We start from the raw sequence: 13,013 nt of genomic DNA on the forward strand, positions 1-13,013 counted from the left end.
AGTAGGTCAGCCAGACGGGCCAGGTGAGGTGCGGACGCCGTGCACCAGTCCGGGGCTGCGCACAGTTCCACGGCAACATTGCCGCGTGGGTTCCCCTGGCCTGGGAGCCTCGGTCGGAGGGAGATAACGGGTCCCTTGAGCACCAGAAGGCAGCGTACAGCACGTGCCCGCCGCCTAGAGCCTTCAAAATTCGCCAGCGCGTCGGGTTCTCCAGCCGAGACCCTAGGACTGGGTGAGAGCCCTGAAGAGCCCGTCTGCCCTGCGGGGGACGCGGACCATGGAGCCACAGGTGTCGGGGCCTGAGGGAAGTCTTCGCCTGAGGCGGTCTCTGCGCGTAGAAAGCAATCTCCAGTGCATGACCCACGTGTCGCCTTGGACACCCGTGCGTACCTGCGCAACGCGAAACGGAATCCGGCCCCGGGGGCCGGGGATGGGGTGGGAGGCGGCGGCGACCCGGGAGTGTTTGCGTACAGAATTATTATTCCCTGAGGTCCGTGGTCACATCCTCCGCCCAGGAAGAAAGCAGGCTGGAGCCGAGAGTCGCGTCCAGAGGGTCCCCGCGGATCCGTAATACGGGCCGGGGCCGAAGCGAGGCCGTGACCTCCGCTGGGTGAGCGGTGTAGGTGGCGCGCCCTCCGGGGCGAAGGAGCCCGGCTAGTACCACCCGGAAGCAAGCGGCTCCATTTAACCCCGGATCCTGGGGTCGCGACCTTCACCCCTGTCCCTAGCAGGTCACAGCCAATGCGGACACTCCGCAGACCTGGGTGGCGGCGTGCCTACGATGCGCGGCCATTCCCCTTCCCCTTGGATTCCCAGCGCCCGGCGCGCAGAGGTCCCGCGCCAGTGGGGGAGGAGGAGGGAGACCCGGAAGATGCGATGTCTCGGGGAAAGGAAGGCGTCGGGACGCGGAGTCTGCATCTCTGCCCCACACCCCGGCTTCCGCGCGCCCTTGCCCTCGCTCCCAAGCCGGTCGAGGGTCGCCGTCCCATCTCCGCAGTAGCAGGGCCCCGGCGCCCAGCCCGCGATCAGCCCGAGGCAGGCCCCGCCGGGGCCGACAGGGGCGACGCGCGCCAAAAGGCGGCGGGAAGGAGGCGGGGCGGAGCGTGCCCCGGGACCCCGACTCGGACGCGGCCAGCTGGGGGGGCGGAGCGCCGGGCGGCAACCTTGGCCCCAGCCTGGCCACGCCGCCCAGCGCTCCTCCTGCCAACGGCTGAGCGGCCCGCGCTGCCTTCCCGCCGGCCGGCTACGGAAGGCGCTAACGCCCGCGGCCACCCCTCCCCGCGGCGCCTCCCCTCCCCGCGCCCATATAACCCGCCTCGGCGGCCCGCGCCCGCCCTGCTTCCCCGCCCGCGCCCGCGCCCGCCCGGCTGCACCCGCCTCTCGGCCCGCGCCTGCCTTGCGCCCCCGAAGGGGTTACGCGGCTAAGCCGGGGCGGGCTAGGGCATAGATTCCTGGGGCTCCGACGGCACCAGGTAGGCAGCGCGGGGACCTGGCGCGAGGGGCTTGGGCGCGGTTGGGCTCCGCCGGCGGGGCCTGAGCTCAGGGCAGCCGGCGCACTGGCTCGCGGCTCCGAAGCTGGGAGGCGGTTAGAGGAGACCGTGTGCACGAACTCGAGAGAGGGTGACATGGAGGCTACCCCGAGTCCGACCAGCTCGTGGGGCGGGGCACGTGGGGCGGCGGGGAGCCCGGGTCGGAGTCCAGCCGGCCAGGAGATGCGGCGTCCTGCCAGCAGTGCGGCGGCCTTTGGGGCCTGGAGCAGCCTCCCTGGGATTCCCAGAGGGCCTGCCTGGGGTTAACCCCTCTCCACCTCCGCTTCAAGGGGACGTGGAGAACGCGACCCCGGGGAGAGGCTCGTTCGGGGGTGCAGGCGCCTGTTGCTGACGAGCCCCTCCCCGCCGGCCCCCACTCCCTCTGCACCTGCGAGGGCTGTTACCGATCCGGAGGCGTTAGCCGCCCCACTCCTCACAAGGCTGAGTGAAACCCAGGTCTTCCCCTGGACCCGGAAAACTGGGCATGACCCCTAAGCTGGTCCCAGGGAGCCAGGTTCCAGAGCGGCATCTCTTGGTGGCCCTGACCTGGCCCGGGTGCCCCACCTGTCTGCCTCCTGAGTCTGTTCCAACTGGGGAGAGGATGGGTCAGAATGTGGTCCCTGGGCCGCCGGCCTGGCCAGAGGTGACACCTCTTTCCTGGATCCCTTCTCTCCTGGTCCTCCTGACCTCTCACTCACCCTCCTTTTAGGCCCTGGACTGCGGGGTGGGGGGTAGTTATTATTACCTTCTTACTCAGCTCGTATATTTGTCTGGTCCCTAAGTGGATTTGCACAAAGTATGCACGTGTCTGCATGAATACCTGGGTGACAGGTAGACCATTGTCAGTCAGCAAGGGGCTGGGGGGTGGGGGCGGGCGGGGGAAGTGTGCTGTTCATCTCTGACCAGAGGTCCTTTGGTCCAAGTATACTGTGGCCTGTTTATTAAATACTGGACATTTGGGAGCCATCAGCTCAATGGTTTTCTTTTGTTTTGTTTGCTGACGTTGTTGCTGTTTATTTGTTTTAACCTTAATAATTAGCTTTGGGGGAAAATGCAATGTACACCAAAAATCCAGCACCCATCTTTCGATTTACTCAGCAAAAGTGTAAAAAGAATTGTATTGAGAACAAAAAGACACTATTTAAATACTTGCAACGTATGAATGTATGGGCTATGCATGTGATTTTAAAAATAAGATAAAAAGGTGGGCGGGTACCAGAAGCTGTCAGGGTGTCAGCAGGAGGCTACCTGAGGAATGGGCGCAGGAAGTTCAGCCCTGTCTCGAAGTCCTGGTGAAGGTTCTGGAGAACAGGGTAGCTGTATCCAAATTCCGCAGGGCAGCCCCATGGAAGGGCCAGTATGGTGCAGTGGTTAATCGTGTGGGTGTGGAGGTCAGAATGTTAGGGTTCAAATCCCCTCTTCACCACTTACAAGTCAGGGACCTTGAGCAAGTTACCTAACCACTCCAAGCCTCAGTTTACCCATCTGTGAAAAAGGGCAGGAATAGCCCCTGCCCCGGAGGATTGGGAGAACAGTAACCAAGATGCCATGTCTAAAGTGGGTAGAATGATGCCTGGCGCCCACAGGTGGGCCCCGTAGTGCCGGCTGTGGGTGCTGCGCCAGAGACTGGAGAACAAGAAGTCCTTGGCGAGGTGGAGGGCATAGTTCCCTAGTAGCCAACAGGTCTCCCCTGGGAGCGGGTGGGGGGAACGGAATGGCTGGCAGGGAGGCAGGAATCTGCCTGTGGTTTGGGTGGAGACTGATGGCTTCTGTCAGGGGTACTGCAGCAAGAATGCCTCCTTTATTAGTTATTTATAGGGTATTACCCACATCCACAAGTGGGATGCAAACGACACAGCCAAGATGGCGAGGAAAAGGAGAGACTGAGAATTTGGGGACAGGACCTGGCGGAGGTCCTGCCTGTAGCCAAGGACGGCATTCACCCCAAGATTCTGACCCCAAAAGGGAAATCATTTCGTTGGTGGCTGAAAGGAAGCTGCGTGTTCATCTAACTGGGCGACAGTTTCCAGTCACCAAACTCAAGGGGAATTTATCCTCCAGAGACTTGTATAAAAGAGATCGCACACAGGTTGAACTTTGGGTTTGCAAAAAAAACTCCAAAAAGCAAAACCCAGAAACATTCTTCAATTGTGCGTTTCTTCTATCCAGCCCCCATAAAAGGTAAGGGCACATCCTTATGTTCCAATTTGGGCGTTTCTGTGGGAGTGCTGAGTCAGTGTTTTAAAACTAGTCATTTTCTGATGATTTAGTTTCACACAGCAAAAAGGAAAAAAGAAACTGAGAGGTGTGGTCCCTTGTCACCCTGACCATGCTTCTGTCTGCATGGTAAAGGCCTAACTATGATGGGGATTGTGTCCCCAGGATACTGTGTGACAATTTACCCCTGCAAATTGCTGTCAGGTGATCCCATGTCCTGCCCAGATTTCTAGAACATGGAAAACACATCTGGAACTAGCAGCATCCATTTGTGTGTAACCAGAACATACAACGTCTTTTCTGTTTTTAATTTGCCTTAAGTAGGTTACATAGGACGCCCGGACAATCGTTTCTCTGTGTGTAACGCAGAGGAAAACTGATTCTGTACAAGAAAATCTCCCTCTGCTCGTCGGGCTTCAAGTTAAAGACAGCTTTCACCGAAGCCGGCTCTGAGAGTCTGCACCAGTGGGCATAAACTTTCCATCTGTCCCCACCCTTCGTGTCCACTCTCCAGCTGGGGTGTTCCTTTGCAGACCAGACATTTGCTCCTCAAAAGTGCTTTCTTTTCCTGGAGATGCTCCCCCGAATCAGAGACCCAAAGAGAACAAAGCTTCTTTCCAACGGAATCACTGATATTTTCAGTGTGCGTGGCAGCTGCTACGGACATCTCAGAATTTCGTTTGTGCTCGTCACTGAGTTGAAACGAGTCGCCAGACGTGCCGCCCGCAGCCCCATCAACACCATCTCACAAAGGTGCTTTTATTTTATTTTTATTTTGCCTGAGCCACACGGCTTGTGGAATCTTAGTTCCCCGACCGGGGATTGATCCTGCGCCCTCGGCAGTGAAAGCACAGAGTCCTAACCACTGGACCGCCAGGGAATTCCCCCAAATTTGCTTTTAAATATCATCATAACTGTGTTGGTTTCCTGGGGCTGCCGTAGCAGATGACCACGAACTAGGGGGCTTAAACAATTTAAAAAAAAAAACATTCTCTCAGGGTCTGGAGTCCAGAAGCCCCAAATCCAGGTGTGGGCAGGGCTAGTTCCCTCTGGAGGCTCTGAGGCGGAATCCATCTGCGTCTCACTCCCAGCTTCCTGGGCTTGTGGACGCATCACCCCAATCCCTGCCTCCGTGTTCACATGGGCTTCTCTCTGTGTCTGTGTCTCCCCTTTGCTGCCTCTTATGAGGATACTTGTCATTGGATTTAGGGCCCACGCTAATCCAGGGTGATCCCATCTTCAGATCTTTATCTTACACATCTGCAAAGGCCCTAATTTCTAAGGCTCTGGGTAGACATTTCTTTCGAGGGGGGGGTTGCCATTCAGCCCACTAGAATAACCATAATTCAATGTAATTGGTTTCCTTTGTAATTTTTTTTTTTTTTTTTTGGCCTGCACCGCGTGGCTTGTGGGATCTCAGTTCCCTGGCCAGGGATCGAACCCGGGCCACCCACTAGGCCACCAGGGAACTCCCTGAAATATTCTTCTGAGAAGCAGTCCTAAGCCTTCGGGCTGCCCAGGTGCCAGGACACAAAAGGTGAGGAAACGTTCTAAGCCACGTCCCTCTTTGCTCAAAGAGGCACAAGGGACACCCCAGTCTGTTCTAAGCACAGCCAAGTGTGCAGGGGCCGCTCCCCGAGCTTACGGGCTCTTCCCCATGCCACCCCTCCCTACACATCTACAGCCCCTGCACCCTGGAAAGCAGGCTTCAAACCCCAGCACCTCCTCTCCCTGGGGACTGCGTGGGTCACCACAGCCCCCGGAGTAGGGAGGGAGAACAGACACACACACACTGCGGCTTTGGGCCGTCGGTGCCAGAGAGGCGCTTAGAGGTGGGCAGGCGGGGCGGGACGTTCAGCCTGCGGGCGGTGGGGGATTGGGGAGGAGCCTTGGAGGGAACCGGACCCAGGAGAGAGGGCAAGCAGCATGGAGGGCTCTGCTAGGCTCGGAGAGAGGAGATGGGGGTCCCGAGGCCAGGTCTCAGGGCCGTGGAGTGGACGTTTCAGGCGGCACCAGAGGGTCTGTGGCTGGGACACTCTGTGGACCTTGGACTTGGAATCAGGTCCCCCAGAGAGTGAGCCCCGGAACGGACCTGGGAGCTGGGGGGGCGGGGCCCCCGGAAGGGAGAACCGTGCTTCAGTCCCGCCTGCCTCTTCTGTTCTCCCGTCTGTGTTTTGGGTCCGGGGACGAGTTATAACCATGACAGTAGACATTCATACGTGCCCCCTCTGATATACATGCATCCGGGCGTTCACCCCACTTGCAGATGTGAAGCTGAAAAGCTCAGATCAAGTGACTAAATCGGACGCAGGGGTTGGTCTGGTCGCCCGTGCCCGGCACACCGAGGACAGAGGGCACAGCGGGCAGGGCCCTGGGCTGGTGGTCCAGATAGCTGCTCCACGCCTCGGTCAAGTCCCCAGGCTCTTCGCCCAGGGGGGGTGGGGCACACACCTGCCTCCTCGCTGTAGGAGCCCGAGCCGGGACTCCCCTGAGTGGCCCGTGGGAACACACCTGACAGCCCCGGAGGGCAGACACAAAGTGCCCAGGGAAGGCTGGTCCAGCCCCTCCGTCCCCAATAGGCAGGCACAGAGCACCTGGGCATCACCCATCCTGCCTCTCACCAGCCTGGGTGCAGGGCCCTGGGCGGCAGGGCTGGGCTGGGTGCCCAGGGGTCCCTCCTTCGTGGTCCTGCTCGGGGTGGCTGCACGTGGGAGGGACCTGTCCGTGGTGTGTCCCCGCCCAGCGCCAGCCAGCAGGTCACTCCCTGAGGCCCTGGGTGCCTGTGGGGAGGGGCCGGGGGCTCTAATTGCTCACCCGCTGCTCGGAGATGCCAGGCCCTGTGGGGCGGGCATCTGGGGAAGCCTCTGGCTAATTGGGCAGGTGGCTTCTCCTGGGGGCAGGGATGCCTGGGTTGCGAGAGGTCCTTCGGAGCGGGCAGAGAAGATCCCTCTCACCCCTCCTGCCTGGTTTCCTGCGATTTTAGACGTGGCTTCCTGGGCTGTTTTCTCCGTCAGGGTTGAGACGCGTGAGAAGAAAGTCCCTGGGGTTTCTCTTTGGCAGCCTGCCGGCCTCCGGGATCACCTGGGCAGTGCCCATTTGCCAGACGGTGGGGGACAGGCCAGCATGGGGACCGGGAGGGCAGCCAGGGGCCCCGTGTGTTGATGTAGGGGCGGGTGGCTTGAAGAGTGTCTGTCGGCCACGGAGAGGGGTCTCTGCAGAGCCTTTGGGCCTACAGGAGGGAAAGCTGTGCTCGCCGTTTTAGAAGCTTGTGCTTCCCAAGCAGGACACAAATAAACAAATCAAATCCCCCTCTCTGCACCAGGCTGCTCCGCACTTAGGGTCCTCGGTCATTTGCATTATGCGAAATGCAAATTTAGAACAATTCCCCACGAGACCGGAGGAGGGTGGTTCCTCATTAGTATGCAGATCAGAGGAGGAACCTCTAGGTATTCACTGCGCCGTGATTTGCAAGGCCCTGTAATTAAAGGCCCCTCTCCTTTTTACTCTCGCCTCCTCTGCTTCTCTCGCTCAGTGACAACCAACAAAACCCCCCCGTAATTAGGAGAGACTCCGTCTTCTTTTTTTCTTTCGGAGTCAGGCAAGCTGCAACTTGCTCCTGGCTTCTTAGTTTCTGATCAGGGATGTTCCTTGCCTAATTACTTGGCAGTAATGAAGGAGGAGAACACGGGCTGTGAAAGTCTCCCTGAGCCTTTAGAATGAAGCTGCAAATTAAAAACGAGGTATTGGTAAACAGGACGCTAACTGGATTAATGTGAAAATAATGAATTCTGATAAAAATAGCCAAAGAGACAATTGGAAGATTGAGGTCGGTGTAATTGCAAGAACACCGCCTAATCGTCATCTGGTCCACGTGATGTTTGAAAAGGAGGAGAATAAGAGTCTACTCTTGACAGTGGAACATGCAGGTTAAAGAAAGTGTAAGAAAGACCCCACGTGAGTAGAGTGTGGTAGCGCCTGTGATCCTGGCAGGCTGTCTTTTCAGAGTTTTGGGGACTCTCTGGCCAGGGTCATTTTAAGTGGCCGACAGAACCTCAGGTTGCCGACTTCCTCTTTCTGTCCTCTGCTGTCATTAAACCTCTTTCCATTCCGTTTCTCTCCTCCTGACGAATCCACTCTCCCTAGAAGTGATGGCAGCTGTGCCTCCAGGGACGGGAGCCGGGTCTGGGACGGATGGAGTGGGAGAGACCAGATTGGCCCTGCCTGGACCTTTGGAAATTTTTGCTACTCGACAGCATTTCGTTGACAAAAAAATCCACAGAGGTAAAAAGTGACAGAAGTCACGGCGAGCGTGGCCGACTTTGGAACCAGCCAGCGCAGATCTGCCATGCGACCTGTCAAAAGTCGGCTTTGGTCGATGAGTGGAAAATACCTTCCCCATAAGGAGAGGATGTGGCCAGCTCAGCACTCAGTTGTCCCAGGGAGGGACCCTTATCTGGGCGTCTCGGGGTGTAGCCGGGCCCTGGGGCTTATATAAAGAATTGATGTGGCCTCCCTACCTTATGGTCCAAATTAACCCTGAGCCCCTGATATTTCAGAATTCAGATTAATATTTTTCCGTTTTAGAAAAGTAACATAGTATCTGAATTGTTTGTTTTATAACACTACAAAGGGATCCGATAGAAGCGCTCCACAATCGAGCTCACCCATGTTTCTGCAACGACACGCACAGATGTTTACCCTAAACGGCAACAAAGACCATGAAAAGGCTTGTGTCCGTCCGCCCAGTGGTGTGGGCCCCAGACCTAAGGAAAGGCTTTGGGTTTTTGAGCTTTTTGGATTTCCAAGTTCAGAAAAGGGATGTGGGGCTTCCCTGGCGGCGCAGTGGTTGAGAGTCCGCCTGCCGATGCAGGGGACACGGGTACGTGCCCCGGTCCGGGAAGATCCCACGTGCCGCGGAGCTGCTGGACCCGTGAGCCATGGCCGCTGAGCCTGCGCATCCGGAGCCTGCGCTCCTCAACGGGAGAGGCCACAACGGTGAGAGGCCCGCGTACCGCAAAAAAAAAAAAAAGAAAAAGAAAAAGAAAAAGGGATATGGAGCAGATGGAAGCAGTATTCTACAGGGGCCTTAACTCTTCATCCATCCATCCATCCATCCATCCTTCTATCACTTGTCATTCATTCCTGAGCGCCCACGGTTTACCAGGCTCTGTTCTGGGGGCTAAGAGCCCACAGCCTTGACCCTCAGTGATATCAGCTTAAAACCAAGATGCCTGCTCCTCAGAGGCCAGGCAGCGAAAGGGGAAGCAGGGTGCTGACTGTGCAAATACGCAGGGCGCTTGCTGGAGCCCAAGCCTCCCCCTGCCGAGGGCCCCTGGGAGCAAGCGGTGGCCCAGAGCGTCCTTTGTTCACGGCCACAGGCGGGGACGGGTCTTGAGCACCGGGACCGGAATGAGCTGTGCCCGGAGCTGAGATGGCAGGGCCTCTGGGCAGCTTTGGGGCAGCAGCTTCTCCAAGCCCGTCCTGCCAGCATTCGGAAACTAACATGGACGGCGGGGAGAAGGTTGCGGGACACACAGCAGGTGAGTCAGAAGTTTGGTCAAACTGCTCCTGGAGTCTCCTGAGTCTGCGATGGTGGTTCAGTCCTGAAAAACCAGCGCATCCCAGGAAACACGGGAAGTGCGTTGTGCGGGATGCGTCTGAAATGGGTAGTTTAGTCAGATGTTTATTTCCTAATGGTTTTTAGGCCCAGCTGTGCTGTGTGATGTTGGATAGGTTCCTCAGCCTCTCTGTGCGTCAGTGGCCTCATCTGTAAAACGGAGATGGAGATGGCAGTCTTTCTCCTGGGTTGACGTGATGGCTACACGGTTCGTGTTTGTAAAGTGCCATGTCCAGTGCTCCGTGCGCGGGGAGTCACGTGTCAGGTGGGGCAGGGAGGGTTCACGGAGATTCGGCTACTGTCGACTTTCAGACACATTTTTGGGAACTTATCCTTGTACGGGGAGGGGCTGCTGGGAAAGGTTAAGAGCTGGAGGGAGGTGGGAGGGGTGTGGGGCGGGCCTCGAACGCCCCTCTGCTGCCCCCGCCCCCCAACCACACAGCCGCCTCCCTGCAGGGAGCAGGGCTTTCTGCTTAAAGGCGCAGAGCAGTTTTAGCTAACCCCGCACAGCGGGCCCCCAGGATGTGTCTTGGGATGAAGGACATTTATGGAAGGCAGAAGAATGGCCCCCCAAAGGCAGCCATGTCCTGATCCCCAGAACCTGTGACTGACTTCACAGGGAAACGGATGGGATGAAATCCAGGACTGGAGATGGGGGATGACGACCCTGGGGAATCTGGGTGGCCCGGTGTCATCACAAAGTCCCTCTAAGAGGGAGGCCGGAGGGCTGGAGCCAGAGAGAAGATGGGATGGAGGCAGAGGGTGGAGAGTGGCAGTTCAAGATGGGGGGAGGGGCCCGGAGCCGAGGAATGCAGGCGGCTTCTAGAAGCTGAAGAAGCAAGGACACAGATGTTGTCCTGGAGTCTCCAGAAGGGACAACCCCGCCGGCACCTCGACTTCAGTCTCATAAGACTCCCTCTTTTTGGACTCGACTCCTGAGCCACAGAACTGTGTGAGAATAAACAGATGCTGTGCGGCCATCTGTTCTGGCTGCGGTAGGGAAGTGAAACGAGCTGGTAGCTGCAAGGCTCCCGCCCTCTCCTCTCCGTGGTGATGAGCAGAGGCCTTGCCCTGGTGCTCACACCTGGGCTGACTCCGGGTTCCGGCCTCGGCGAGGAGGAGCTTTCTAGTTGTGCCTCATGTAGGGAGAAGGGGTACGAAATACTGGTTGAACTCCTTGTTGAATGCCCTACCCAGAACTGATGGCCAGAGGTCCAGCTGTGACCATCACTCAAGGGTCACCCACCCATCTCCGGTCTCTGGCATCCTTGTTTCTGCTGAGGAAGAGCAGGGTTTGTCACCTGTCCCAGTCCTGAGGGTGGGGCCCCAGCCTCCCGGAACTCAGGACTTTCCTGTCTCCATGGGGGAGGGGGACGGGAGGGGGGACGGGTGGGCCAGGAGGTCACCCCACCGGAGCTCAGGATGGTGAGATGCATCCATCTCGGCTTGAGAATGGGCAGTAGGGGCTTGGCTTCAACGAAGACCTGCCCACTGTGGCCATCAGCTGGCTGAGGGTGGCCTGGCAGAGCCCGGGGTGGGGGCAGGGTGAGCCTTGGCATCCCTCTGGCTTCTCTGCCTCTTTTGCCAGGACCAGGAAACACCTGCCTCCCCCCAGTACTCACTCTCGCTGTGTGGTCATAACGCCTCACGGCTGCACGGGTGTGTGTGACGTCCCAGAAGGGCGAGGGCTTTGGCTCCCGTGCTGGCCGTGTCTTCAGTCACCCCCTTTCTGTCCAGCCCAGGGCTGCTATTCTGCAAAAGCGTCTTACACCCCAGAGGTTCTCCTCGGACTTAATGCGGCACTAATGCCCGTTCCAGGGGCCCCGGGAAAGGGAGAGATCCCTGCAAATGAGGCTTCCCAAATTTGTGTTACGTGAGACTGTATCCGTCTCCTACGGCTGTTGTAACAAATTACCACAAACTCAGTGGCTTACAGCACCACGGACTCGTTTTCCTCTGTTCTGGAGGCCAGATGGCTGAGATCAGTCTCACTGGACTGAAGTCCGGGTGCTGGCAGGGCTGCCTCCTTCCGGAGGCTCCAGGGCAGAATCTGTTTCTTGCCTTTTCTGGCTTCTAGAGGCGCCCGCGTTCCTTGGCTCGCGGCCCCGTTCTCCCTCTGCAAAGCCACAGCTCAGCACCTTCTCTCCTCCCCAGCGTCCTGCCTGCCTCTGTGAGGACCCTTGCTGGTGACCCTGGGCCCACCCAGATAACCTAGGGGCTGCCATCTCCAGGTCCTTAATCCCACCTGCAATGTCCCCCTTACCGTGTCCACCCAGAGCTGGGCTGAGCCATCTGCGCTGCTGCCCACCGTGGGGGAGGGAAGGGACAGTGTGTATGACATGGATTAGTCTGCCAAACCTGTGTCCTCCAAGTCCTTCTGGCCAGCAGTTAAAAACGGGTCCTGGAAATTTAGAATGTGGTATTGTGGCTGTGTATTATGTTGAATTATCTGAATTTACTGTGTGTGTGTGTGTGTGTGTGTGTGTGTGTGTGTGTGTGTGTGTGTGTGTGTTGGTAGGAGAAAAGGAGCTGAATATCAGCAATTTCATGGTTGGACCTGATGTCGACAGATGGATCCTTGTCTGTTTGAAGCATCTACTGACGTACCACAGGTGAAATGATATACTTTGTAGAATTGGCTTTGGCTGGTGGACAGACTGATGTTGGGGCCAGGGGACAGATCAGTGGATTCATTGCACCAGTCTCTTTGCTTCTGAGTGTGTTTCTGAATTTCGACAAAGAGGAGGAGAAGAAAAGCACACAGACACAGTGGAGTCGGCGGCTCCCCTCCGGCTTCCACGCCTCCAGCTCTACTCCCCGTGGGCGGGGCTGCCTCTGGGTCACTGTACAGAGGGCGTGGCATCCATCTGGAGCAGGGGACACAGGCCGGCCGCTGGCCCCAGGGCTCCTGGCCACGCTCCGCCCCCGTCTGCCCCGAGGCTCCAGGCCCGCCACGCTGCTTCCAGGGCTCCAAAGTCATCGCCTAGGCGACCGGGACGCTGCCGCCACCGCCTGCCTAGCCAGCCTCGAGCCGAGGGCCTCCCGGCTGTCCCCCTCCTCACAGACCCTCCAGGGCCCAGGCTCCGCCAAGGTAGGCTTGGCTCGGGCTGGCCCTCCTCTTTCAGGTGCCAGTTGGGGCTCCCTGGGGCCACCCAGGGGTGCAGAGGCCCCTCCCTACTGGCTCCCACCCAGCGCTTGGAAACAGGGTGTCCTGGGGGCAGCGGTGGCGGATGGGCCATAGCAGGGAGGCCATGCCTGTGGGTCCCCTGATGGGACTCGGGCAAGCTGGAGAAGCCACTGCTGTGTGGCACTGCCATCTGCCCGCAGGGGGGTGCGGGGCAATTTGCATGGCCCGGGGGTGGGGGTGGGGGGTGGAACAGAAGTCACTCTGGTGCCGCCGCCCCTTGGACCCACCGGAACTCTGTCCACTTCCTGCCAAAGAGGCCCTGCCCTGTCCACATGGCCAGGCTTGTCCCGGCTGGGGGCCACCATTCCTCAGCCCCACGGGGCCAGCCCAGAACGGCTTTCCCCGGCTCGCTCACCCACCGGGGGCCCCGGAGCCCGCCCTGGCCACCCTGGCCCTCACCCGGCTGCCTCCCAGGCATTACCGAGACCTGGGCAGCAGGAGACGGCTCCGTGTGCTGTCCGCC

The 13,013-nt window shown here is 58.6% G+C and overlaps 1 protein-coding gene across 2 annotated transcripts in view; it reads left to right on the top strand.

The window, feature by feature from the left end:
• The first annotated feature begins 1,348 nt into the window (after window positions 1-1,348).
• The window catches only part of TP73 (tumor protein p73), a 67,235-nt gene continuing 55,570 nt past the window's right edge, over window positions 1,349-13,013 (top strand). The window contains exon 1 of one of the 2 annotated variants that reach the window (XM_032605971.1): window positions 1,349-1,472. The gene's annotated coding sequence lies outside the window, so the exon portion shown is untranslated. Of the gene's footprint in view, window positions 1,473-9,101; window positions 9,287-13,013 lie in introns of those variants that run through there. The other variant, XM_032605962.1, reaches the window with a different exon arrangement.

This window comes from Phocoena sinus, chromosome 1 (assembly GCF_008692025.1).
Source record: "Phocoena sinus isolate mPhoSin1 chromosome 1, mPhoSin1.pri, whole genome shotgun sequence".
NCBI classification, from domain to species: domain Eukaryota; kingdom Metazoa; phylum Chordata; class Mammalia; order Artiodactyla; family Phocoenidae; genus Phocoena; species Phocoena sinus.